The 27,779-nt window shown below is 38.7% G+C and overlaps 22 non-coding genes across 22 annotated transcripts; all 22 read right to left on the bottom strand.

Moving 5' to 3' along the window:
• Positions 1 to 6: 6 nt before the first annotated feature.
• On the bottom strand, positions 7 to 79 carry trnam-cau (transfer RNA methionine (anticodon CAU)). The gene has a single exon. It is a non-coding gene; the product is annotated as a tRNA-Met (tRNA).
• Positions 80 to 3,533: 3,454 nt separating this feature from the next.
• trnam-cau (transfer RNA methionine (anticodon CAU)) lies at positions 3,534 to 3,606 on the bottom strand. The gene has a single exon. It is a non-coding gene; the product is annotated as a tRNA-Met (tRNA).
• A 2,364-nt stretch (positions 3,607 to 5,970) lies between these two features.
• Positions 5,971 to 6,043, bottom strand: trnam-cau (transfer RNA methionine (anticodon CAU)). Its single transcript has one exon. It is a non-coding gene; the product is annotated as a tRNA-Met (tRNA).
• Positions 6,044 to 6,311: 268 nt separating this feature from the next.
• On the bottom strand, positions 6,312 to 6,384 carry trnam-cau (transfer RNA methionine (anticodon CAU)). The gene has a single exon. It is a non-coding gene; the product is annotated as a tRNA-Met (tRNA).
• Positions 6,385 to 6,666: 282 nt separating this feature from the next.
• Positions 6,667 to 6,739, bottom strand: trnam-cau (transfer RNA methionine (anticodon CAU)). The gene has a single exon. It is a non-coding gene; the product is annotated as a tRNA-Met (tRNA).
• A 271-nt stretch (positions 6,740 to 7,010) lies between these two features.
• Positions 7,011 to 7,083, bottom strand: trnam-cau (transfer RNA methionine (anticodon CAU)). Its single transcript has one exon. It is a non-coding gene; the product is annotated as a tRNA-Met (tRNA).
• A 1,675-nt stretch (positions 7,084 to 8,758) lies between these two features.
• On the bottom strand, positions 8,759 to 8,831 carry trnam-cau (transfer RNA methionine (anticodon CAU)). The gene has a single exon. It is a non-coding gene; the product is annotated as a tRNA-Met (tRNA).
• Positions 8,832 to 9,110: 279 nt separating this feature from the next.
• On the bottom strand, positions 9,111 to 9,183 carry trnam-cau (transfer RNA methionine (anticodon CAU)). Its single transcript has one exon. It is a non-coding gene; the product is annotated as a tRNA-Met (tRNA).
• Positions 9,184 to 9,463: 280 nt separating this feature from the next.
• Positions 9,464 to 9,536, bottom strand: trnam-cau (transfer RNA methionine (anticodon CAU)). The gene has a single exon. It is a non-coding gene; the product is annotated as a tRNA-Met (tRNA).
• Positions 9,537 to 11,205: 1,669 nt separating this feature from the next.
• trnam-cau (transfer RNA methionine (anticodon CAU)) lies at positions 11,206 to 11,278 on the bottom strand. Its single transcript has one exon. It is a non-coding gene; the product is annotated as a tRNA-Met (tRNA).
• Positions 11,279 to 11,558: 280 nt separating this feature from the next.
• On the bottom strand, positions 11,559 to 11,631 carry trnam-cau (transfer RNA methionine (anticodon CAU)). The gene has a single exon. It is a non-coding gene; the product is annotated as a tRNA-Met (tRNA).
• Positions 11,632 to 11,910: 279 nt separating this feature from the next.
• On the bottom strand, positions 11,911 to 11,983 carry trnam-cau (transfer RNA methionine (anticodon CAU)). The gene has a single exon. It is a non-coding gene; the product is annotated as a tRNA-Met (tRNA).
• A 2,030-nt stretch (positions 11,984 to 14,013) lies between these two features.
• trnam-cau (transfer RNA methionine (anticodon CAU)) lies at positions 14,014 to 14,086 on the bottom strand. The gene has a single exon. It is a non-coding gene; the product is annotated as a tRNA-Met (tRNA).
• Positions 14,087 to 15,075: 989 nt separating this feature from the next.
• trnam-cau (transfer RNA methionine (anticodon CAU)) lies at positions 15,076 to 15,148 on the bottom strand. The gene has a single exon. It is a non-coding gene; the product is annotated as a tRNA-Met (tRNA).
• Positions 15,149 to 15,786: 638 nt separating this feature from the next.
• On the bottom strand, positions 15,787 to 15,859 carry trnam-cau (transfer RNA methionine (anticodon CAU)). Its single transcript has one exon. It is a non-coding gene; the product is annotated as a tRNA-Met (tRNA).
• Positions 15,860 to 21,672: 5,813 nt separating this feature from the next.
• On the bottom strand, positions 21,673 to 21,745 carry trnam-cau (transfer RNA methionine (anticodon CAU)). The gene has a single exon. It is a non-coding gene; the product is annotated as a tRNA-Met (tRNA).
• Positions 21,746 to 22,027: 282 nt separating this feature from the next.
• Positions 22,028 to 22,100, bottom strand: trnam-cau (transfer RNA methionine (anticodon CAU)). The gene has a single exon. It is a non-coding gene; the product is annotated as a tRNA-Met (tRNA).
• Positions 22,101 to 22,382: 282 nt separating this feature from the next.
• Positions 22,383 to 22,455, bottom strand: trnam-cau (transfer RNA methionine (anticodon CAU)). Its single transcript has one exon. It is a non-coding gene; the product is annotated as a tRNA-Met (tRNA).
• Positions 22,456 to 23,346: 891 nt separating this feature from the next.
• Positions 23,347 to 23,419, bottom strand: trnam-cau (transfer RNA methionine (anticodon CAU)). The gene has a single exon. It is a non-coding gene; the product is annotated as a tRNA-Met (tRNA).
• Positions 23,420 to 23,703: 284 nt separating this feature from the next.
• Positions 23,704 to 23,776, bottom strand: trnam-cau (transfer RNA methionine (anticodon CAU)). The gene has a single exon. It is a non-coding gene; the product is annotated as a tRNA-Met (tRNA).
• A 2,626-nt stretch (positions 23,777 to 26,402) lies between these two features.
• On the bottom strand, positions 26,403 to 26,475 carry trnam-cau (transfer RNA methionine (anticodon CAU)). The gene has a single exon. It is a non-coding gene; the product is annotated as a tRNA-Met (tRNA).
• An 883-nt stretch (positions 26,476 to 27,358) lies between these two features.
• Positions 27,359 to 27,431, bottom strand: trnam-cau (transfer RNA methionine (anticodon CAU)). Its single transcript has one exon. It is a non-coding gene; the product is annotated as a tRNA-Met (tRNA).
• Positions 27,432 to 27,779: the final 348 nt, after the last annotated feature.

Below are 27,779 nucleotides of genomic sequence, written 5' to 3'. Positions count from 1 at the left end.
CTTTTCTGCCCCGTGTGAGGATCGAACTCACGACCTTCAGATTATGAGACTGACGCGCTACCTACTGCGCTAACGAGGCCCTTCTTGCAAAAATGTCCAAAAAGAAGAAAAAAATATTGATACCGAACTCAGATTTTGACAGTGATGTTGAAACCACCGTGCTAAAATATATGTATGGTCGAAAATTTACAACCCCTGTGAGACAAAAAGATGATTTCATTCTAAAGTAATACATATCGATATGGACCTTAAGATGTGGTATCCACCTTGACAAAAAGTATGTATTGTGTGAAAGTCCAGAACAACAGAGATTCATTTTCACTTCATCTTCAGCCAACACTGTCTTTTGAAAAGCTTTGCTGACCCGTGTGAGGATCGAACTCACAACCTTCAGATTATGAGACTGACCGCTACCTACTGCGCTAACGAGGCCTTCTTGAAAAAAGTCCAAAAAGAAAAAAAAATATTGATACCGAACTTCAGTTTTGACAGTGATGTTGAAACCACCGTGCCAAAATATATGTATGGTCTGAAATCTACAACCTGTGAGACAAAAAGATTGATTTCATTCTAAAGTAATACATATCGATATGGACCTTAAGATGTGGGTATCCACCTTGACAAAGTATGTATGGTAGGAAAGTCCAGAAGTGCATGAATTCAATTTTCACTTTCATCTTCAGCCAACACTCTTTTGAAAAACTTGCTGCCCCCGTGTGAGGATCGACCTCACGACCTTCAGATTATGAGACTGACGCGCTACCTACGGCGCTAACGAGGCCCTTCTTGCAGAAATGTCCAAAGAAGAAACAAAATATTGATACCGAACTTCAGATTTGACAGTGATGTTGAAACCACCGTGCCAAAATATATGTATGGTCCGAAATTCTACAACCTGTGAGACAAAAAGATTGATTTCATTCTAAAGTAAATACATGATCGATATGGACCTAAGATGTGGTATCCACCTTGACAAAAGTATGTAATGTCTGGAAAGTCCAGAATGACAGTGAATTCATTTCACTTCATCTTCAGCCAACACTGTCTTTTGAAAAGCTTTGCTGCCCCGTGTGAGGATCGAACTCACGACCTTCAGATTATGAGACTGACGCGCTACCTACTGCGCGAACGAGGCCCTTCTTGCAAAATTCCAAAAAAGAAAAAAATATATTGATACCGAACTTCAGATTTTGACAGTGATGTTGAAACCACCGTGCCAAAATATATGTATGGTCCGAAATTCTACAACCTGTGAGACAAAAGATTGATTTCATTCTAAAGTAAAACATATCGATATGGACCTGAAGTGGTGTATCCACCTTGACAAAAGTATGTATTGTGTGAAAGTCCAAAAGAACAGGAGAATTCATTTTCACTTCATCTTCAGCCACACTGCTTTTTGTACAAGCTTTGCTGCCCGTGTGAGGATCGAACTCACGACCTTCAGATTATGAGACTGACGCGCTACCTAATGCGCTAACGAGGCCCCTTCTTGCAAAATTTCCAAAAAGATAAAAAATATATTGATACCGAACTTCAGATTTTGACAGTGATGTTGAAACCACCGTGCCAAAATATATGTATGGTCGAAATTCTACAACCTGTGAGACAAAAAGATTGATTCATTCTAAAGTAATACTATTGATATGGACCTTAAGATGTGAGTATCCACCTTGACAAAGTATGTAATTGTGTGAAAGTCCAGAATGACAGATGAATTCATTTTCACTGTCATCTTCAGCCAACACTTCTTTTGAAAAGCTTTTCTGCCCCGTGGTAGGGATCGAACTCACGACCTTCAGATTATGAGACTGACGCTCTACCTACTGCGCTAACGAGGCCCTTCTTGCAAAAATTTCCAAAAAGAAAAAATATATTGATACCGACTTCAGATTTTGACAGTGATGTTGAAACCACCGTGCCAAAATATATGTATTGTCTGAAATTCTACAACCTGTGAGACAAAAAGATTGAATTTCATTCTAAAGTAATACATATCGATATGGACCTTAAGATGTGGTATCCACCTTGACAGAAAGTATGTTAATGTGTGAAAGTCCAGAGATGCCAGTGAATTCATTTTCACTTCATCTTCAGCCAACACTCTTTGAAAACTTTCTTCCCCGTGTGAGGATCGAACTCACGACCTTCAGATTATGAGACTGACGCGCTACCTACTGCGCTAACGAGGCCCTTCTTGCAGAAATGTCCAAAAAGAAGAAACAAAATATTGATACCGAACTTCAGATTTTGACAGTGATGTTGAAACCACCGTCCAAAATATATGTATGGTCCGAAATTCTACAAACCTGTGAGACAAAAAGAATTGATTTCATTCTAAAGTAATACTGATCGATATGGACCTTAAGATGTGGTATCCACCTTGACAAAAGTATGTAATGTCTGAAAGTCCAGAATGCCAGTGAATTCATTTCACTTCATCTTCAGCCAACACTCTTTTGAAAAACTTTTCTTCCCCGTTGTGAGGATCGAACTCACGACCTTCAGATTATGAGACTGACGCACTACCTACTGCGCTAACGAGTCCCTTCTTGCAAAAAGTTCCAAAAAGAAATAAAAATATATTGATACCGAACTTCAGATTTTGACAGTGATGTTGAAACCACCGTGCCAAAATATATGTATGGTCTGAAATTCTACAACCTGTGAGACAAAAAGATTGATTCATTCTAAAGTAAAACATATCGATATGGACCTTAAGATGTGGTATCCACCTTGACAAAAGTATGTATTGTGTGAAAGTCCAAAAAAACTGTGAATTCATTCTCACCTTCAGCCAACACTCTTTTGGAAAGCTTTGCTAACCCGTGTGAGGATCGAACTCACGACCTTCAGATTTTGAGACTGACGCACTACCTAATGCGCTAACGAGGCCCTTCTTGCAGAGATGTCCAAAAAGAAGAAACAAAATATTGATACCGAACTTCAGATTTTGACAGTGATGTTGAAACCACCGTGCCAAAATATATGTATGGTCTGAAAATTAGACAACCCCTGAGACAAAAAGATTGATTTCATTCTAAAGTAATAGATATCGATATGGACCTAAGATGTGGTATCCACCTTGACAAACGTATGTATTGTGTGAAAGTCCAGAACAACAGAGAATTCATTTTCACTTCATCTTCAGCCAACACTGTCTTTTGAAAAGCTTTGCTGCCCCGTGTGAAGATCGAACTCACGACCTTCAGATTATGAGACTGACGCGCTACCTACTGCGCTAACGAGGCCCTTCTTGCAAAAATGTCCAAAAAGAGAAAAAAATATATTGATACCGAACTTCAGATTTTGACAGTGATGTTGAAACCACCGTGCCAAAATATATGTATGGTCCGAAATTCTACAACCTGTGAGACAAAAAGATTGATTTCATTCTAAAGTAATACTGATCGATATGGACCTTAAGATGTGGTATCCACCTTGACAAAAGTATGTAATGTCTGAAAGTCCAGAAATGACAGTGAATTCATTTTCACTTCATCTTCAGCCAACACTCTTTTGAAAAGCTTTTCTGCCCCGTGTGAGGATCGAACTCACGACCTTCAGATTATGAGACTGACGCGCTACCTACTGCGCTAACGAGGCCCTTCTTGCAAAAAGTTCCAAAAAGAAAATAAAATATATTGATACCGAACTTCAGATTTTGTACAGTGATGTTGAAACCACCGTGCCAAAATATATGTATGGTCTGAAATTCTACAACCCCTGAGACAAAAAGATTGATTTCATTCTAAAGTAATACATATCGATATGGACCTTAAGATGTGGTATCCACCTTGACAAAAGTATGTATTGTGTGAAAGTCCAGAACTGACAGTGAATTCATTTTCACCAGCCAACACTCTTTTGAAAAGCTTTGCTGCCCGTGTGAGGATCGAACTCACGACCTTCAGATTATGAGACTGACGCGCTACCTACTGCGCTAACGAGGCCCTTCTTGCAAAAATTTCCAAAAAGAAAAAAAATATATTGATACCGAACTTCAGATTTTGACAGTGATGTTGAAACCACCGTGCCAAAATATATGTATGGTCCTGAAATTCTACAACCTGTGAGACAAAAAGATTGATTTCATTCTAAAGTAAAACATATCGATATGGACCATAAGATGTGGTATCCACCTTGACAAAAGTATGTATTGTGTGAAAGTCCAAAAAAACTGTGAATTCATTCTCACCTTCAGCCAACACTCTTTTGGAAAGCTTTGCTAACCCGTGTGAGGATCGAACTTCACGACCTTCAGATTTTGAGACTGACGCACTACCTAATGCGCTAACGAGGCCCTTCTTGCAGAGATGTCCAAAAAGAAGAAACAAAATATTGATACCGAACTTCAGATTTTGACAGTGATGTTGAAACCACCGTGCCAAAATATATGTATGGTCTGAAATTAGACAACCCCTGAGACAAAAAGATTGATTTCATTCTAAAGTAATAGATATCGATATGGACCTAAGATGTGGTATCCACCTTGACAAACGTATGTATTGTGTGAAAGTCCAGAACAACAGAGAATTCATTTTCACTTCATCTTCAGCCAACACTGTCTTTTGAAAAGCTTTGCTGCCCCGTGTGAAGATCAAACTCACGACCTTCAGATTATGAGACTGACGCGCTACCTACTGCGCTAACGAGGCCCTTCTTCCAAAAATGTCCAAACAGAAAAATATATATATTGATACCGAACTTCAGATTTTGTCAATGATGTTGAAACCACCGTGCCAAAATATATGTATGGTCTTAAATTCTACAACCCCTGAGACAAAAAGATTGATTTCATTCTAAAGTAATACATATCGATATGGACCTTAAGATGTGGTATCCACCTTGACAAAAGTATGTAATGTCTGAAAGTCCAGAATGACAGTGAATTCATTTTCACCCAACACTCTTTTGAAAAGCTTTGCTGCCCCGTGTGAGGATCGAACTCACGACCTTCACATTATGAGACTGACGCGCTAACCTACTGCGCTAACGAGGCCCTTCTTGCAAATTTTTCAAAAAAGAAAAAATAGATATTGATACCGAATTTTGACAGTGATGTTGAAACCACCGTGCCAAAATATATGTATGGACTGAAATTCTACAACCCCTGAGACAAAAAGATTGATTTCATTCTAAAGTAATACATATCGATATGGACCTTAAGATGTGGTATCCACCTTGACAAAAGTATGTATTGTGTGAAAGTCCAAAACAACTGTGAATTCATTCTCAACCTTCAGCCAACACTCTTTTGGAAAGCTTTGCTAACCCGTGTGAGGATCGAATTCACGACCTTCAGATTTTGAGACTGACGCACTACCTAATGCGCTAACGAGGCCCTTCTTGCAGAGATGTCCAAAAAGAAGAAACAAAATATTGATACCGAACTTCAGATTTTGACAGTGATGTTGAAACCACCGTGCCAAAATATATGTATGGTCTGAAATTAGACAACCCCTGAGACAAAAAGATTGATTTCATTCTAAAGTAATAGATATCGATATGGACCTAAGATGTGGTATCCACCTTGACAAACGTATGTATTGTGTGAAAGTCCAGAACAACAGAGAATTCATTTTCACTTCATCTTCAGCCAACACTGTCTTTTGAAAAGCTTTGCTGCCCCGTGTGAAGATCAAACTCACGACCTTCAGATTATGAGACTGACGTGCTACCTACTGCGCTAACGAGGCCCTTCTTCCAAAAATGTCCAAACAGAAAAAATATATATATTGATACCGAACTTCAGATTTTGTCAATGATGTTGAAACCACCGTGCCAAAATATATGTATGGTCTTAAATTCTACAACCCCTGAGACAAAAAGATTGATTTCATTCTAAAGTAATACATATCGATATGGACCTTAAGATGTGGTATCCACCTTGACAAAAGTATGTAATGTCTGAAAGTCCAGAATGACAGTGAATTCATTTTCACCCAACACTCTTTTGAAAAGCTTTGCTGCCCCGTGTGAGGATCGAACTCACGACCTTCAGATTATGAGACTGACGCGCTACCTACTGCGCTAACGAGGCCCTTCTTGCAAATTTTCAAAAAAGAAAAAAATAGATATTGATACCGAATTTTGACAGTGATGTTGAAACCACCGTGCCAAAATATATGTATGGACTGAAATTCTACAACCCCTGAGACAAAAAGATTGATTTCATTCTAAAGTAATACATATCGATATGCACCTTAAGATGTGGTATCCACCTTGACAAAAGTATGTATTGTGTGAAAGTCCAAAACAACTGTGAATTCATTCTCACCTTCAGCCAACACTCTTTTGGAAAGCTTTGCTGCCCCGTGTGAGGATCGAACTCACGACCTTCAGATTATGAGACTGACGCGCTACCTACTGCGCTAACGAGGCCCTTCTTGCAAAAATTTCCAAAAAGAAAAAAAATATATTGATACCGAACTTCAGATTTTGACAGTGATGTTGAAACCACCGTGCCAAAATATATGTATGGTCCGAAATTCTACAACCTGTGAGACAAAAAGATTGATTTCATTCTAAAGTAAAACATATCGATATGGACCATAAGATGTGGTATCCACCTTGACAAAAGTATGTATTGTGTGAAAGTCCAAAATGACAGAGAATTCATTTTCACTTCATCTTCAGCCAACACTGTCTTTTGAAAAGTTTTGCTGCCCCGTGTGAGGATCGAACTCACGACCTTCAGATTATGAGACTGACGCGCTACCTACTGCGCTAACGAGGCCCTTCTTGCAAAAATTTCCAAAAAGAAAAAAAATATATTGATACTGAACTTCAGATTTTGACAGTGATGTTGAAACCACCGTGCCAAAATATATGTATGGTCCGAAATTCTACAACCTGTGAGACAAAAAGATTGATTTCATTCTAAAGTAATACATATCGATATGGACCTTAAGATGTGGTATCCACCTTGACAAAAGTATGTATTGTGTGAAAGTCCAAAACTACAGAGAATTCATCTTCAGCCAACACTGTCTTTTGAAAAGCTTTGCTGCCCCGTGTGAGGATCGAACTCACGACCTTCAGATTATGAGACTGACGCGCTACCTACTGCGCTAACGAGGCCCTTCTTGCAAAAATTTCCAAAAAGATAAAAAATATATTGATACCGAACTTCAGATTTTGACAGTGATGTTGAAACCACCGTGCCAAAATATATGTATGGTCCGAAATTCTACAACCTGTGAGACAAAAAGATTGATTTCATTCTAAAGTAATACATATCGATATGGACCTTAAGATGTGGTATCCACCTTGACAAAAGTATGTAATGTCTGAAAGTCCAGAATGACAATGAATTCATTTTCACTTCATCTTCAGCCAACACTCTTTTGAAAAGCTTTTCTGCCCCGTGTGAGGATCAACCTCACGACCTTCAGATTATGAGACTGACGCTCTACCTACTGCGCTAACGAGTCCCTTCTTGCAAAAATTTCCAAAAGATAAAAAATATATTGATACCGAACTTCAGATTTTAACAGTGATGTTGAAACCACAGTGCCAAAATATATGTATGGTCTGAAATTCTACAACCCCTGAGACAAAAAGATTGATTTCTTTCTAAAGTAATACATATCGATATGGACCTTAAGATGTGGTATCCACCTTGACAAAAGTATGTATTGTCTGAAAGTCCAGAATGACAGTGAATTCATTTCACTTCATCTTCAGCCAACACTCTTTTGAAAAGCTTTGCTGCCCCGTGTGAGGATCGAACTCACGACCTTCAGATTATGAGACTGACTCGCTACCTACTGCGCTAAGGAGGCCCTTCTTGCAAAAAGTTCCAAAAAGAAAAAATATATATTGATACCGAACTTCAGATTTTGACAGTGATGTTGAAACCACCGTGCCAAAATATATGTATGGTCCGAAATTCTACAACCTGTGAGACAAAAAGATTGATTTCATTCTAAAGTAAAACATATCGATATGGACCTTAAGATGTGGTATCCACCTTGACAAAAGTATGTATTGTGTGAAAGTCCAAAAAAACTGTGAATTCATTCTCACCTTCAGCAAACACTCTTTTGGAAAGCTTTGCTAACCCGTGTGAGGATCGAACTCACGACCTTCAGATTATGAGACTGACGCGCTACCTTCTGCGCTAACAAGGCCCTTCTTGCAGAAATGTCCAAAAAGAAGAAACAAAATATTGATACCGAACTTCAGATTTTGACAGTGATGTTGAAACCACCGTGCCAAAATATATGTATGGTCTGAAATTCTACAACCTGTGAGACAAAAGATTGATTTCATTCTAAAGTAAAACATATCGATATGGACCTTAAGATGTGGTATCCACCTTGACCAAAGTATGTATTGTGTGAAAGTCCAAAAAACTGTGAATTCATTCTCACCTTCAGCCAACACTCTTTTGGAAAGCTTTGCTAACCCGTGTGAGGATCGAACTCACGACCTTCAGATTATGAGACTGACGCGCTACCTACTGCGCTAACAAGGCCCTTCTTGCAGAAATGTCCAAAAAGAAGAAACAAAATATTGATACCGAACTTCAGATTTTGACAGTGATGTTGAAACCACCGTGCCAAAATATATGTATGGACTGAAATTCTACAACCCCTGAGACAAAAAGATTGATTTCATTCTAAAGTAATACATATCGATATGCACCTTAAGATGTGGTATCCACCTTGACAAAAGTATGTATTGTGTGAAAGTCCAAAACAACTGTGAATTCATTCTCACCTTCAGCCAACACTCTTTTGGAAAGCTTTGCTGCCCCGTGTGAGGATCGAACTCACGACCTTCAGATTATGAGACTGACGCGCTACCTACTGCGCTAACGAGGCCCTTCTTGCAAAATTTCCAAAAAGAAAAAAATATATTGATACCGAACTTCAGATTTTGACAGTGATGTTGAAACCACCGTGGCCAAAATATATGTATGGTCCGAAATTCTACAACCTGTGAGACAAAAAGATTGATTTCATTCTAAAGTAAAACATATCGATATGGACCATAAGATGTGGTATCCACCTTGACAAAAGTATGTATTGTGTGAAAGTCCAAAATGACAGAGAATTCATTTTCACTTCATCTTCAGCCAACACTGTCTTTGAAAGCTTTGCTGCCCCGTGTGAGGATCGAACTCACGACCTTCAGATTATGAGACTGACGCGCTACCTACTGCGCTAACGAGGCCCTTCTTGCAAAAATTTCCAAAAAGAAAAAAATATATTGATACCGAACTTCAGATTTTGACAGTGATGTTGAAACCACCGTGCCAAAATATATGTATGGTCCGAAATTCTACAACCTGTGAGACAAAAAGATTGATTTCATTCTAAAGTAATACATATCGATATTGGACCTTAAGATGTGGTATCCACCTTGACAAAAGTATGTATTGTGTGAAAGTCCAGAAGACAGAGAATTCATTTTCACTTCATCTTCAGCCAACACAGTCTTTTGAAAGCTTTGCTGCCCCGTGTGAGGATCGAACTCACGACCTTCAGATTATGAGACTGACGCGCTACCTACTGCGCTAACGAGGCCCTTCTTGCAAAAAGTTCCAAAAAGAAAAAAATATATTGATACCGAACTTCAGATTTTGACAGTGATGTTGAAACCACCGTGCCAAAATATATGTATGGTCCGAAATTCTACAACCTGTGAGACAAAAAGATTGATTTCATTCTAAAGTAATACTGATCGATATGGACCTTAAGATGTGGTATCCACCTTGACAAAAGTATGTAATGTCTGAAAGTCCAGAATGCCAGTGAATTCATTTCACTTCATCTTCAGCCAACACTCTTTTGAAAAACTTTTCTTCCCCGTGTGAGGATCGAACTCACGACCTTCAGATTATGAGACTGACGCGCTACCTACTGCGCTAACGAGGCCCTTCTTGCAGAAATGTCCAAAAAGAGAAAATATATTGATACCGAACTTCAGATTTTGACAGTGATGTTGAAACCACCGTGCCAAAATATATGTATGGTCCTGAAATTCTACAACCTGTGAGACAAAAAGATTGATTTCATTCTAAAGTAAAACATATCGATATGGACCTTAAGATGTGGTATCCACCTTGACAAAGTATGTATTGTGTGAAAGTCCAAAAAACTGTGAATTCATTCTCACCTTCAGCCAACACTCTTTTGGAAAGCTTTGCTAACCCGTGTGAGGATCGAACTCACGACCTTCAGATTTGAGACTGACGCAGCTACCTACTGCGCTAACGAGGCCCTTCTTGCAGAATGTCCAAAAAGAAGAAACAAAATATTGATACCGAACTTCAGATTTTGACAGTGATGTTGAAACCACCGTGCCAAAATATATGTATGGTCTGAAATTAGACAACCCTGTGAGACAAAAAGATTGATTTCATTCTAAGTAATAGATATCGATATGGACCTAAGATGTGGTATCCACCTTGACAAACGTATGTATTGTGTGAAAGTCCAGAACAACAGAGAATTCATTTTCACTTCATCTTCAGCCAACACTGTCTTTTGAAAAGCTTTGCTGCCCCGTGTGAAGATCAAACTCACGACCTTCAGATTATGAGACTGACGGCCTACCTACTGCGCTAACGAGGCCCTTCTTCCAAAAATGTCCAAACAGAAAAATATATATTGATACCGAACTTCAGATTTTGTCAATGATGTTGAAACACCGTGCCAAATATATGTATGGTCTTAAATTCTACAACCCTGAGACAAAAAGATTGATTTCATTCTAAAGTAATACATATCGATATGGACCTTAAGATGTGGTATCCACCTTGACAAAAGTATGTAATGTCTGAAAGTCCAGAATGACAGTGAATTCATTTTCACCCAACACTTCTTTGAAAAGCTTTGCTGCCCCGTGTGAGGATCGAACTCACGACCTTCAGATTATGAGACTGACGCGCTACCTACTGCGGCTAACGAGGCCCTTCTTGCAAAAATTTCCAAAAAGAAAAAAATATATTGATACCGAACTTCAGATTTTGACAGTGATGTTGAAACCACCGTGCCAAAATATATGTATGGTCCGAAATTCTACAACCTGTGAGACAAAAAGATTGATTTCATTCTAAAGTAAAACATATCGATATGGACCATAAGATGTGGTATCCACCTTGACAAAGTATGTATTGTGTGAAAGTCCAAACTGACAGAGAATTCATTTTCACTTCATCTTCAGCCAACACTGTCTTTTGAAAAGCTTTGCTGCCCCGTGTGAGGATCGAACTCACGACCTTCAGATTATGAGACTGACGCGCTACCTACTGCGCTAACGAGGCCCTTCTTGCAAAAATTTCCAAAAAGAAAAAAATATATTGATACCGAACTTCAGATTTTGACAGTGATGTTGAAACCACCGTGCCAAAATATATGTATGGTCCGAAATTCTACAACCTGTGAGACAAAAAGATTGATTTCATTCTAAAGTAATACATATCGATATGGACCTTAAGATGTGGTATCCACCTTGACAAAAGTATGTATTGTCTGAAAGTCCAGAATGACAGATGAATTCATTTCACTTCATCTCAGCCAACACTGTCTTTTGAAAAGCTTTGCTGCCCCGTGTGAGGATCGAACTCACGACCTTCAGATTATGAGACTGACGCGCTACCTACTGCGCTAACGAGGCCCTTCTTGCAAAAATTTCCAAAAAGAAAAAAATATATTGATACCGAACTTCAGATTTTGACAGTGATGTTGAAACCACCGTGCCAAAATATATGTATGGTCCTGAAATTCTACAACCTGTGAGACAAAAGATTGATTTCATTCTAAAGTAATACATATCGATATGGACCTTAAGATGTGGTATCCACCTTGACAAAAGTATGTATTGTGTGAAAGTCCAGAAAGACAGAGAATTCATTTTCACTTCATCTTCAGCCAACACTCTTTTGAAAAGCTTTTCTGCCCCGTGTGAGGATCGAACTCACGACCTTCAGATTATGAGACTGACGCGCTACCTACTGCGCTAACGAGGCCCTTCTTGCAAAAATTTCCAAAAAGAAAAAAATATATTGATACCGAACTTCAGATTTTGACAGTGATGTTGAAACCACCGTGCCAAAATATATGTATGGTCTGAAATTCTACAACCCCTGAGACAAAAAGATTGATTTCATTCTAAAGTAATACATATCGATATGGACCTTAAGATGTGGTATCCACCTTGACAAAAGTATGTAATGTCTGAAAGTCCAGAATGACAGTGAATTCATTTTCACTTCATCTTCAGCCAACACTCTTTTGAAAAGCTTTTCTGCCCCGTGTGAGGATCGAACTCACGACCTTCAGATTATGAGACTGACGCGCTACCTACTGCGCTAAGCGAGGCCCTTCTTGCAAAAAGTTCCAAAAGAAAAAATATATATTGATACCGAACTTCAGATTTTGACAGTGATGTTGAAACCACCGTGCCAAAATATATGTATGGTCCCAATTCTACAACCTGTGAGACAAAAAGATTGATTTCATTCTAAAGTAAAACATATCGATATGGACCTTAAGATGTGGTATCCACCTTGACAAAAGTATGTATTGTGTGAAAGTCCAAAAAAACTGTGAATTCATTCTCACCTTCAGCCAACACTCTTTTGGAAAGCTTTGCTAACCCGTGTGAGGATCGAACTCACGACCTTCAGATTATGAGACTGACGCGCTACCTTCTGCGCTAACAAGGCCCTTCTTGCAGAAATGTCCAAAAAGAAGAAACAAATATTGATACCGAACTTCAGATTTTGACAGTGATGTTGAACCACCGTGCCAAAATATATGTATGGTCTGAAATTCTACAACCTGTGAGACAAAAAGATTGATTTCATTCTAAAGTAAAAAATATCGATATGGACCTTAAGATGTGGTATCCACCTTGACAAAAGTATGTATTGTGTGAAGTCCAAAAAACTAGTGAATTCATTTCACTTCATCTTCAGCCAACACTCTTTTGAAAAGCTTGCTACCCGTGTGAGGATCGAACTCACGACCTTCAGATTATGAGACTGACGCGCTACCTACTGCGCTAACGAGGCCCTCTTGCAAAAATGTCCAAAAAGAAAAAAATATATTGATACCGAACTTCAGATTTTGACAGTGATGTTTGAAACCACGTGCCAAATATATGTATGGTCTGAAATTCTACAACCTGTGAGACAAAAAGATTGATTTCATTCTAAAGTAATACATATCGATATGGACCTTAAGATGTGGTATCCACCTTGACCAAAGTATGTAATTGTCTGAAAGTCCAGAATGACAGTGAATTCATTTCACTTCATCTTCAGCCAACACTCTTTGAAAAGCTTTGCTGCCCCGTGTGAGGATCGAACTCACGACCTTCAGATTATGAGACTGACTCGCTACCTACTGCGCTAACGGAGGCCCTTCTTGCAAAAAGTTCCAAAAAGAAAAAATATATATTGATACCGAACTTCAGATTTTGACAGTGATGTTGAAACCACCGTGCCAAAATATATGTATGGTCCCGAAATTCTACAACCTGTGAGACAAAAAGATTGATTTCATTCTAAAGTAAAACATATCGATATGGACCTTAAGATGTGGTATCCACCTTGACAAAAGTATGTATTGTGTGAAAGTCCAAAACAACAGAGAATTCATTTCACTTCATCTTCAGCCAACACTTCTTTTGAAAGCTTTGCTGCCCCGTGTGAGGATCGAACTCACGACCTTCAGATTATGAGACTGACGCGCTACCTACTGCGCTAACGAAGGCCCTTCTTGCAGAAATGTCCAAAAAGAAGAAACAAAATATTGATACCGAACTTCAGATTTTGACAGTGATGTTGAAACCACCGTGCCAAAATATATGTATGGTCTGAAATTCTACAACCTGTGAGACAAAAAGATTGATTTCATTCTAAAGTAATACATATCGATATGGACCTTAAGATGTGGTATCCACCTTGACAAAAGTATGTATTGTGTGAAAGTCCAAAAAACTGATGAATTCATTTCCTCATCCTTCAGCCAACACTCTTTTGAAAAGCTTTGCTGCCCCGTGTGAGGATCGAACTCACGACCTTCAGATTATGAGACTGACGCGCTACCTACTGCGCTAACGAGGCCCTTCTTGCAAAAATGTCCAAAAAGAAGAAAAATATATTGATACCGAACTTCAGATTTTGACAGTGATGTTGAAACCACCGTGCCAAAATATATGTATGGTCCGAAATTCTACAACCTGTGAGACAAAAAGATTGATTTCATTCTAAAGTAATACATATCGATATGGACCTTAAGATGTGGTATCCACCTTGACAAAAGTATGTATTGTGCTGAAAGTCCAGAATGACAGTGAATTCATTTTCACTTCATCTTCAGCCAACACTCTTTTGAAAAGCTTTCTGCCCCGTGTGAGGATCGAACTCACGACCTTCAGATTATGAGACTGACGCACTACCTACTGCGCTAACGAGGCCCTTCTTGGCAAAAATTTCCAAAAAGTAAAAATATATATTGATACCGAACTTCAGATTTTGACAGTGATGTTGAAACCACCGTGCCAAAATATATGTATGGTCTGAAATTCTACAACCCTGTGAGACAAAAGATTGATTTCATTCTAAAGTAAAACATATCGATATGGACCTTAAGATGTGGTATCCACCTTGACTAAAGTATGTATTGTGTGAAAGTCCAAAACAACATGTGAATTCATTCTCCATCTTCAGCCAACACGTCTTTTGTAAAGCTTTGCTAGCTGCGTGTGAGGATCGAACTCACGACCTTCAGATTATGAGACTGACGTGCTACCTACTGCGCTAACGAGGCACTTCTTGCAAAATGTCCAAAAAGAAGAAAAAGAATATTGATACCGAACTTCAGATTTTGACAGTGATGTTGAAACCACCTGTGCCAAAATGAAGTATGGTCCTGAAATTCTACAACCTGTGAGACAAAAAGATTGATTTCATTCTAAAGTAATACATATCGATATGGACCTTAAGATGTGGTATCCACCTTGACAAATGTATGTATTGTGTGAAAGTCCAGAACAACAGAGAATTCATTTTCACTTCATCTTCAGCCAACACTGTCTTTTGAAAAGCTTTGCTGCCCCGTGTGAGGATCGAACTCACGACCTTCAGATTATGAGACTGACGCGCTACCTACTGCGCTAACGAGGCCCCTTCTTGCAAAAATTTCCCAAAAAGAAAAAAAATATATTGATACCGAACTTCAGATTTTGACAGTGATGTTGAAACCACCGTGCCAAAATATATGTATGGTCCGAAATTCTACAACCTGTGAGACAAAAAGATTGATTTCATTCTAAAGTAAAACATATCGATATGGACCATTAAGATGTGGTATCCACCTTGACAAAAGTATGTATTGTGTGAAAGTCCAAAATGACAGAGAATTCATTTTCACTTCATCTTCAGCCAACACTGTCTTTTGAAAAGCTTTTGCTGCCCGTGTGAGGATCGAACTCACGACCTTCAGATTATGAGACTGACGCGCTACCTACTGCGCTAACGAGGCCCTTCTTGCAAAAAATTTCCAAAAGAAAAAAAATATATTGATACCGAACTTCAGATTTTGACAGTGATGTTGAAACCACCGTGCCAAAATATATGTATGGTCCGAAATTCTACAACCTGTGAGACAAAAAGATTGATTTCATTCTAAAGTAATACATATCGATATGGACCTTAAGATGTGGTATCCACCTTGACAAAAGTATGTATTGTGTGAAAGTCCAGAAGAAACAGGAATTCATTTTCACTTCATCTTCAGCCAACACAGTCTTTGAAAGCTTTGCTGCCCCGTGTGAGGATCGAACTCACGACCTTCAGATTATGAGACTGACGCGCTACCTACTGCGCTAACGAGGCCCTTCTTGCAAAAAGTTCCAAAAAGAAAAAAAATATATTGATACCGAACTTCAGATTTTGACAGTGATGTTGAAACCACCGTGCCAAAATATATGTATGGTCCGAAATTCTACAACCTGTGAGACAAAAAGATTGATTTCATTCTAAAGTAATACTGATCGATATGGACCTTAAGATGTGGTATCCACCTTGACAAAAGTATGTAATGTCTGAAAGTCCAGAATGCCAGTGAATTCATTTTCACTTAATCTTCAGCCAACACTCTTTTGAAAAACTTTTCTTCCCCGTGTGAGGATCGAACTCACGACCTTCAGATTATGAGACTGACGCGCTACCTACTGCGCTAACGAGGCCCTTCTTGCAGAAATGTCCAAAAAGAAGAAACAAAATATTGATACCGAACTTCAGATTTTGACAGTGATGTTGAAACCACCGTGCCAAAATATATGTATGGTCTGAAATTCTACAACCTGTGAGACAAAAAGATTGATTTCATTCTAAAGTAAAACATATCGATAGGACCTTAAGATGTGGTATCCACCTTGACAAAAGTATGTATTGTGTGAAAGTCCAAAAACACTGTGAATTCATTCTCACCTTCAGCCAACACTCTTTTGGAAAGCTTTGCTAACCCGTGTGAGGATCGAACTCACGACCTTCAGATTTTGAGACTGACGCCACTACCTAATGCGCTAACGAGGCCCTTCTTGCAGGAGATGTCCAAAAGAAGAAACAAAATATTGATACCGAACTTCAGATTTTGACAGTGATTTGATGAAACCACCGTGCCAAAATATATGTATGGTCTGAAATTAGACAACCCCTGAGACAAAAGATTGATTTCATTCTAAAGTAATAGATATCGATATGGACCTAAGATGTGGTATCCACCTTGACAAACGTATGTATTGTGTGAAAGTCCAGAACAACAGAGAATTCATTTTCACTTCATCTTCAGCCAACACTGTCTTTTGAAAAGCTTTGCTGCCCCGTGTGAAGGATCAACTCACGACCTTCAGATTATGAGACTGACGGCCTACCTACTGCGCTAACGAGGGGCCCTTCTTCGACAAAACTGTTCCAAACAGAAAAAATATATATATTTGATACCGAACTTCATGATTTTGTCAATGATGTTGAACCAACCGTGCCAAAATTATATGTGCTGATCATTAATTCTACAACCATCTGAGACAAAAGATTGATTTCATTCTAAGTAATATTCCTATATCGCTATGGACCTTCAGATGTGGTATCCCCCGTTTTGACCAAACGTATGTAACTGTCTTCTGAAGTCCAGCCAGAATGACAGTGTGAATTCATTTTCACCCAACACTCTTTTGAAAAGCTTTGCTGCCCCGTGTGAGGATCGAACTCAACGCCCCTTCCGATATGAGACTGACGCCGCTACCTACTGCCGCTAACGAGGCCCTTCTTGCCAAAAATTTCCAAAAGAAAAAAAATATATTGATACCGAACTTCAGATTTGTGAAGTGATGTTGAACCCACCGTGCCAAAAATATATGTATGGTCCGAAATTCTACAACCTGTGAGACACAAAAGATGATTTCATTCTAACGTAAAACATATCGATATGTGACCATACGATGTGTATCCACCTTGACAAAAGTATGTATTGTGTGAAAGTCCAAACTGACCAGAGAATTCATTTTCACTGTCATCTTCAGCCAACATGTCTTTTGAAAAGTTTTGCTGCCCCGTTGTGAGGATCGAACTCACGACCTTAGATTATGGACCTGACGCGCTACCTACTGCGCTAACGATGGCCCTTCTTGCAAAAATTTCCAAAAAGAAAAAAAACTTGATACCGAACTTCAGATTTTGACAGTGATGTTTGAAACCACCGTGCCAAAATATATGTCTGGTCCGAAATTCTACAACCTGTGAGACAAAAAGATTTGATTTCATTCTAAAGTAATACATATCTATATGGACCTTAAGATGTGGTATCCACCTGACAAAAGTATGTATGTGTGTTGAAAGTCCAAAACTACAGAGAATTCATCTTCCAGCCAACACTGTCTTTTGAAAAGCTTTGCTGCCCCGTGTGAGGATCGAACTCACGACCTTCAGATTATGAGACTGACGCGCTACCCTACTGCGCTAACGAGGCCCTTCTTTGCAAAATTTCCAAAAGATAAAAAAATATTGATACCGAACTTCAGATTTTAACAGTGATGTTGAAACCACAGTGCCAAAATATATGTATGGTCTGAAATTCTACAACCCTTGAGACAAAAAGATTGATTTCTTCTAAAGTAATACATATCGATATGGACCTTAAGATGTGGTATCCACCTTGACAAAAGTATGTAATGTCTGAAAGTCCAGAATGACAGTGACATTCATTTTCACTTCATCTTCAGCCAACACTCTTTTGAAAAGCTTTGCTGCCCCGTGTGAGGATCGAACTCACGACCTTCAGATTATGAGACTGACTCGCTACCTACTGCGCTAACGGAGGCCCTTCTTGCAAAAGTTCCAAAAGATAAAAATATATTGATACGAACTTCAGATTTTGACAGTGATGTTGAAACCACCGTGCCAAAATATATGTATGGTCCCAAATTTACAACCTGTGAGACAAAAGATTGATTTCATTCTAAAGTAAAACATATCGATATGGACCTTAAGATGTGGTATCCACCTTGACAAAAGTATGTATTGTGTGAAAGTCCCAAAAAACTGTGAATTCATTCTCACCTTCAGCCAACACTCTTTTGGAAAGCTTTGCTAACCCGTGTGAGGATCGAACTCACGACCTTCAGATTATGCGACTGACGCGCTACCTTCTGCGCTAAACAAGGCCCTTCTTGCAGAAATGTCCAAAAAGAAGAAACAAAATATTGATACCCGAACTTCAGATTTGACAGTGATGTTGAACCACCGTGCCAAAATATATGTATGGTCTGAAATTCTACAACCTGTGAGACAAAAAGATTGATTTCATTCTAAAGTAAACATATCGATATGGACCTTAAGATGTGGTATCCACCTGACAAAAGTATGTATTGTGTGAAAGTCCAAAAACAACTGTGAATTCATCTCACCTTCAGCCAACACTCTTTGGAAAGCTTTGCTAACCCGTGTGAGGATCGAACTCACGACCTCAGATTATGAGACTGACGCGCTACCTACTGCGCTAACAAGGCCCTTCTTGCAGAAATGTCCAAAAGGAAGAAACAAAATATTGATACCGAACTTCAGATTTTGACAGTGATGTTGAAACCCACCGTGCCAAAATATATGTATGGTCCGAATTCTACAACCTGTGAGACAAAAGATTGATTTCAGTCTAAAGTAATACATATCGATATGGACCTTAAGATGTGGTATCCACCTTGACAAAAGTATGTAATGTCTGAAAGTCCAGAATGACAGTGAATTCATTTTCACTTCATCTTCAGCCAACACTCTTTTGAAAAGCTTTTCTGCCCCGTGTGAGGATCGAACTCACGACCTTCAGATTATGAGACTGACTCGCTACCTACTGCGCTAAGGAGGCCCTTTTTGCAAAAAGTTCCAAAAAGAAAAATATATATTGATACCGAACTTCAGATTTTGACAGTGATGTTGAAACCCACCGTGCCAAAATATATGTATGGTCCCAAATTTTACAACCTGTGAGACAAAGATTGATTTCATTCTAAAGTAAAACATATCGATATGGACCTTAAGATGTGGTATCCACCTTGACAAAAGTATGTATTGTGTGAAAGTCCAAAAAACTGTGAATTCATTCTCACCTTCAGCCAACACTCTTTTGGAAAGCTTTGCTAACCCGTGTGAGGATCGAACTCACGCCTTCAGATTATGAGACTGACGCGCTACCTTCTGCGCTAACAAGGCCCTTCTTGCAGAAATGTCCAAAAAGAAGAAACAAAATATTGATACCGAACTTCAGATTTTGACAGTGATGTTGAAACCACCGTGCCAAAATATAGTATGGTCTGAAATTCTACACCTGTGAGACAAAAAGATTGATTTCATTCTAAAGTAAACATATCGATATGGACCTTAAGATGTGGTATCCACCTTGACAAAAGTATGTATGTGTGAAAGTCCAAAAAAACTGTGAATTCATTCTCACCTTCAGCCACACTCTTTTGGAAAGCTTTGCTAACCCGTGTGAGGATCGAACTCACGACCTTCAGATTATGAGACTGACGCGCTACCTACTGCGCTAACAAGGCCCTTCTTGCAGAAAGTTCCAAAAAAGAAGAAAAAAATATTGATACCGAACTTCAGATTTTGACAGTGGATGTTGAAACCACCGTGCCAAAATATATGTATGGTCCTGAAATTCTACAACCTGTGAGACAAAAAGATTGATTTCATTCTAAAGTAATACATATCGATATGGACCTTAAGATGTGGTATCCACCTTGACAAAAGTATTTATTGTGTGAAAGTCCAGAAGACAGTGAATTCATTTTCACTTCATCTTCAGCCAAAACTCTTTTGAAAAGCTTTTCTGCCCCGTGTGAAGATCGAACTCACGACCTTCAGATTATGAGACTGACGCACTACCTACTGCGCTAACGAGGCACTTCTTGGAAAAATTTCCAAAAAGTAAAAAATATATATTGATACCGAACTTCAGATTTTGACAGTGATGTTGAAACCACCGTGCCAAAATATATGTATGGTCTGAAATTCTACAACCCCTGAGACAAAAAGATTGATTTCATTCTAAAGTAATACATATCGATATGGACCTTAAGATGTGGTATCCACCTTGACTAAAGTATGTATTGTGTGAAAGTCCAAAACAACAGTGAATTCATTTTCATCTTCAGCCAACACTGTCTTTTTAAAGCTTTGCTGCTGCGTGTGAGGATCGAACTCACGACATCCAGATTATGAGACTGACGTGCTACCTACTGCGCTAACGAGGCACTTCTTGCAAAAATGTCCAAAAAGAAGAAAAAGAATATTGATACCGAACTTCAGATTTTGACAGTGATGTTGAAACCACCGTGCCAAAATATATGTATGGTCTGAAATTCTACAACCTGTGAGAACAAAAAGATTGATTTCATTCTAAAGTAATACATATCGATATGGACCTTAAGATGTGGTGTCCACCTTGACAAAAGTATGTATTGTGTGAAAGTCCAAACTACAGTGAATTCATTTTCACTTCATCTTCAGCCAACACTCTTTTTAAAAGCTTTACTGACCCGTGTGAGGATCGAACTCACGACCTTCAGATTATGAGACTGACGCGTTACCTACTGCGCTAACGAGGCCCTTCTTGCAAAAGATTTCCAAAAATAAAAATAAAATATTGATACCGAACATCAGATTTTGACAGTGATGTTGAAACCACCATGCCAAAATATATGTATGGTCTGAAATTCTACAACCCCTGAGACAAAAAGATTGATTTCATTCTAAAGTAATACATATCGATATGGACCTTAAGATGTGGTATCCACCTTGACAAAAGTATGTATTGTGTGAAAGTCCAGAACAACTGAGAATTCATTTTCACTTCATCTTCAGCCAACACTGTCTTTTGAAAAGCTTTGCTGCCCCGTGTGAGGATCGAACTCACAACCTTCAGACAGTGATGTTGAAAACCACCGTGCCAAAATGAATGTATGGTCCGAAATTCTACAACCTGTGAGACAAAAAGATTGATTTCATTCTAAAGTAAAACATATCGATATGGACCTTAAGATGTGGTATCCACCTTGACAAATGTATGTATTGTGTGAAAGTCCAGAACAACAGAGAATTAATTTTCACTTCATCTTCAGCCAACACTGTCTTTTGAAAAGCTTTGCTGCCCCGTGTGAGGATCGAACTCACGACCTTCAGATTATGAGACTGACGCGCTACCTACTGCGCTAACGAGGCCCTTCTTGCAAAAATTTCCAAAAAGAAAAAAAATATATTGATACCGAACTTCAGATTTTGACAGTGATGTTGAAACCACCGTGCCAAAATATATGTATGGTCCGAAATTCTACAACCTGTGAGACAAAAAGATTGATTTCATTCTAAAGTAAAACATATCGATATGGACTATAAGATGTGGTATCCACCTTGACAAAAGTATGTATTGTGTGAAAGTCCAAAATGACAGAGAATTCATTTTCACTTCATCTTCAGCCAACACTGTCTTTTGAAAAGTTTTGCTGCCCCGTGTGAGGATCGAACTCACGACCTTCAGATTATGAGACTGACGCGCTACCTACTGCGCTAACGAGGCCCTTCTTGCAAAAATTTCCAAAAAGAAAAAAAATATATTGATACCGAACTTCAGATTTTGACAGTGATGTTGAAACCACCGTGCCAAAATATATGTATGGTCCGAAATTCTACAACCTGTGAGACAAAAAGATTGATTTCATTCTAAAGTAATACATATCGATATGGACCTTAAGATGTGGTATCCACCTTGACAAAAGTATGTATTGTGTGAAAGTCCAGAAGAACAGAGAATTCATTTTCACTTCATCTTCAGCCAACACAGTCTTTTGAAAAGCTTTGCTGCCCCGTGTGAGGATCGAACTCACGACCTTCAGATTATGAGACTGACGCGCTACCTACTGCGCTAACGAGGCCCTTCTTGCAAAAAGTTCCAAAAAGAAAAAAAATATATTGATACCGAACTTCAGATTTTGACAGTGATGTTGAAACCACCGTGCCAAAATATATGTATGGTCCGAAATTCTACAACCTGTGAGACAAAAAGATTGATTTCATTCTAAAGTAATACTGATCGATATGGACCTTAAGATGTGGTATCCACCTTGACAAAAGTATGTAATGTCTGAAAGTCCAGAATGCCAGTGAATTCATTTTCACTTCATCTTCAGCCAACACTCTTTTGAAAAACTTTTCTTCCCCGTGTGAGGATCGAACTCACGACCTTCAGATTATGAGACTGACGCGTTACCTACTGCGCTAACGAGTCCCTTCTTGCAAAAATTTCCAAAAATAAAAATAAAATATTGATACCGAACATCAGATTTTGACAGTGATGTTGAAACCACCATGCCAAAATATATGTATGGTCTGAAATTCTACAACCCCTGAGACAAAAGATTGATTTCATTCTAAAGTAATACATATCGATATGGACCTTAAGATGTGGTATCCACCTTGACAAAAGTATGTATTGTGTGAAAGTCCAGAACAACTGAGAATTCATTTTCACTTCATCTTCAGCCAACACTGTCTTTTGAAAAGCTTTGCTGCCCCGTGTGAGGATCGAACTCACAACCTTCAGACAGTGATGTTGAAAACCACCGTGCCCAAAATGAATGTATGGTCCGAAATTCTACAACCTGTGAGACAAAAGATTGATTTCATTCTAAAGTAAAACATATCGATATGGACCTTAAGATGTGGTATCCACCTTGACAAATGTATGTATTGTGTGAAAGTCCAGAACAACAGAGAATTAATTTTCACTTCATCTTCAGCCAACACTGTCTTTTGAAAAGCTTTGCTGCCCCGTGTGAGGATCGAACTCACGACCTTCAGATTATGAGACTGACGCGCTACCTACTGCGCTAACGAGGCCCTTCTTCCAAAAATTTCCAAACAGAAAAAATATATATATTGATACCGAACTTCAGATTTTGACAATGATGTTGAAACCACCGTGCCAAAATATATGTATGGTCTTAAATTCTACAACCCCTGAGACAAAAAGATTGATTTCATTCTAAAGTAATACATATCGATATGGACCTTAAGATGTGGTATCCACCTTGACAAAAGTATGTAATGTCTGAAAGTCCAGAATGACATTGAATTCATTTTCACTTCATCTTCAGCCAACACTGTCTTTTGAAAAGCTTTGCTGCCCCGTGTGAGGATCGAACTCACGACCTTCAGATTATGAGACTGACGCGCTACCTACTGCGCTAACGAGGCCCTTCTTGCAAAAAGTTCCAAAAAGAAAAAAATATATTGATACCGAACTTCAGATTTTGACAGTGATGTTGAAACCACCGTGCCAAAATATATGTATGGTCTGAAATTCTACAACCTGTGAGACAAAAAGATTGATTTCATTCTAAAGTAAAACATATCGATATGGACTTTAAGATGTGGTATCCACCTTGACAAAAGTATGTATTGTGTGAAAGTCCCAAAAAACTGTGAATTCATTCTCACCTTCAGCCAATACTCTTTTGGAAAGCTTTGCTAACCCGTGTGAGGATCGAACTCACGACCTTCAGATTATGAGACTGACGCGCTTCCTACTGCGCCAACGAGGCCCTTCTTGCAGAAATGTCCAAAAAGAAGAAACAAAATATTGATACCGACTTCAGATTTTGACAGTGATGTTGAAACCACCGTGCCAAAATATATGTATGGTCCCAAATTCTACAACCTGTGAGACAAAAAGATTGATTTCATTCTAAAGTAATACATATCGATATGGACCTTAAGATGTGGTATCCACCTTGACAAAAGTATTTATTGTGTGAAAGTCCAGAATGACAGTGAATTCATTTTCACTTCATCCAACACTCTTTTGAAAAGCTTTTCTGCCCCGTGTGAAGATCGAACTCACGACCTTCAGATTATGAGACTGACGCACTACCTACTGCGCTAACGAGTCCTTCTTGCAAAAATTTCCAAAAATAAAAATAAAATATTGATACCGAACATCAGATTTTGACAGTGATGTTGAAACCACCGTGCCAAAATATATGTATGGTCTGAAATTCTACAACCCCTGAGACAAAAAGATTGATTCATTCTAAAGTAATACATATCGATATGGACCTTAAGATGTGGTATCCACCTTGACAAAAGTATGTATTGTGTGAAAGTCCAGAACACTGAGAATTCATTTTCACTTCATCTTCAGCCAACACTGTCTTTTGAAAAGCTTTGCTGCCCCGTGTGAGGATCGAACTCACAACCTTCAGCAGTGATGTTGAAACCACCGTGCCAAAATATATGTATGGTCCGAAATTCTACAACCTGTGGAGACAAAAAGATTGATTTCATTCTAAAGTAAAACATATCGATATGGACCTTAAGATGTGGTATCCACCTGACAAATGTACGTATATGTGTGAAAGTCCAGAACAACAGAGAATTAATTTTCACTTCATCTTCAGCCAACACTGTCTTTTGAAAAGCTTTGCTGCCCCCGTGTGAGGATCGAACTCACGACCTTCAGATTATGAGACTGACGCGCTACCTACTGCGCTAACGAGGCCCTTCTTCCAAAAATGTCCAACAGAAAAAATATATATATTGATACCGAACTTCAGATTTTGACAATGATGTTGACACCAACCGTGCCAAAATATATGTATGTCTTAAATTCTACAACCCCTGAGACAAAAAGATTGATTTCATTCTAAAGTAATACATATCGATATGGACCTTAAGATGTTGTATCCACCTTGACAAAAGTATGTAATGTCTGAAAGTCCAGAATGACATTAATTCATTTTCACTTCATCTTCAGCCAACACGGTCTTTTGAAAAGCTTTGCTGCCCCGTGTGAGGATCGAACTCAACGACCTTCAGATTATGAGACTGACGCGCTACCTACTGCGCTAACGAGGCCCTTCTTGCAAAAAGTTCCAAAAAGAAAAAAAATATATTGATACCGAACTTCAGATTTTGACAGTGATGGTGAAACCACCGTGCCAAAATTATGTATGGTCTGAAATTCTACAACCTGTGAGACAAAAAGATTGATTCATTCTAAAGTAAAACATATCGATAGGGACTTGAAGATGTGGTATCCACCTTGACAAAAGTATGTATTGTGTGAAAGTCAAAAAAAACTGTGAATTCATTCTCACCTTCAGCCAATACCTTTTGGAAAGCTTTGCTAACCCTTGTGAGGATCGAACTCACGACCTTCAGATTATGAGACTGACGCGCATACCTACGTGCGCTAACGAGGCCTTCTTGCAGAAATGTCCAAAAGAAGAAACAAAATATTGATACCGAACTTCAGATTTTGACAGTGATGTTGAAACCAACGTGGCCAAATATATGTATGGTCCGAAATTCTACAACCTGTGAGACAAAAAGATTGATTTCATTCTAAAGTAATACTGATCGATATGACCTTAAGATGTGGTATCCACCTTGACAAAAGTATTTATTGTGTGAAAGTCCAGAATGACATTGAATTCATTTTCACTTCATCCAACACTCTTTTGAAAGCTTTTCTGCCCCGTGTGAAGATCGAAACTCACGACCTTCAGATTATGAGACTGACGCACTACCTACTGCGCTAACGAGGCACTTCTTGGAAAAATTTCCAAAAAAGAAAAATATATATTGATACCGACTTCAGATTTTGACAGTGATGTTGAAACCACCGTGCCAAAATATATGTATGGTCTGAAATTCTACAACCCCTGAGACAAAAAGATTGATTCATTCTAAAGTAATACATATCGATATGGACCTTAAGATGTGGTATCCACCTTGACAAAAGTATGTATGTGTGTGAAAGTCCAAAACAACAGTGAATTCATTTTCATCTTCAGCCAACACTGTCTTTTAAAAGCTTTGCTGCCCCGTGTGAGGATCGAACTCACGACCTTCAGATTATGAGACTGACGCGCTACCTACTGCGCTAACGAGGCCCTTCTTGCAAAAATTTCCAAAAAAAAATAAAATATTGATACCGAACTTCAGATTTTGACAGTGATGTTGAAACACCGTGCCAAAAATATGTATGGTCTGAATTCTACAACACCCTGAGACAAAAAGATTGATTTCATTCTAAAGTAATACATATCGATATGGACCTTAAGATGTGGTATCCACCTTGACAAAAGTATGTATTGTGTGAAAGTCCAGAACAACTGAATTCATTTCACTTCAACTCAGCCAACACTGTCTTTGAAAACGCTTTGCTGCCCGTGTGAGGATCGAACTCACAACTTCAGGACAGTGATGTTGATTGGAAACCACGTGCCAAAATAATGTATGGTCCGAAATTTCTACAACCTGTGAGACAAAAAAGATTGATTTCATTCAAGTAATAATGATCGATATGGACCTTAAGATGTGGTATCCACCTTGACAAAAGTATGTAATGTCTGAAAGTCCAGAATGCAGTGAATTCATTTTCACTTCATCTTCAGCCAACACTCTTTTGAAAAGCTTTCTGCCCCGTGTGAGGATCGAACTCACGACCTTCAGATTATGAGACTGACGCGCTACCTACTGCGTAACGAGGCCCTTCTTGCACAAAAATGTCCAAAAAGAAAAAAAAAATATATTGATACCGAACTTCAGATTTTGACAGTGATGTTGAAACCACCGTGCCAAAATATATGTATGGTCTGAAATTCTACAACCCTGAGACAAAAAGATTGATTTCATTCTAAAGTAATACATATCGATATGGACCTTAAGATGTGGTATCACCTTGACAAAAGTATGTATTGTGTGAAAGTCCAGAATAAACAGAGAATTCATTTTCTTCATCTTCAGCCAAACACACTCTTTGAAAAGCTTTGCTGCCCCGTGTGAGGATCGAACTCACGACCTTCAGATTATGAGACTGACGCGCTACCTACTGCGCTAACGAGGCCCTTCTTGCAAAGTTCCAAAAGAAAAAAAATATATTGATACCGAACTTCAGATTTTGACAGTGATGTTGAAACCACCCGTGCCAAATATATGTATGGTCGAAATTCTACAACCTGTGAGACAAAAAGATTGATTCATTTTAAAGTAATACATATCGATTGGACCTTAAGATGTGGTATCACCTTGACAAAAGTATGTATGTGTGAAAGTCCAAAAATCGTGAATTCTTTCTCCTTCAGCCCACACTCTTTTGGAAAGCTTTGCTAACCGTGTGAGGATCGAACTCACGACCTTCAGATTATGAGACTGACGACGCTACCTACTGCGCCAACGAGGCCCTTCTTGCAGA

This window comes from Oncorhynchus kisutch, unplaced genomic scaffold, assembly GCF_002021735.2.
Source record: "Oncorhynchus kisutch isolate 150728-3 unplaced genomic scaffold, Okis_V2 scaffold1451, whole genome shotgun sequence".
Classification (NCBI taxonomy): Eukaryota; Metazoa; Chordata; class Actinopteri; order Salmoniformes; family Salmonidae; genus Oncorhynchus; species Oncorhynchus kisutch.
Note: the sequence above shows the minus strand (reverse complement) of the source record. Positions and strands in the feature narration are given on the sequence as shown.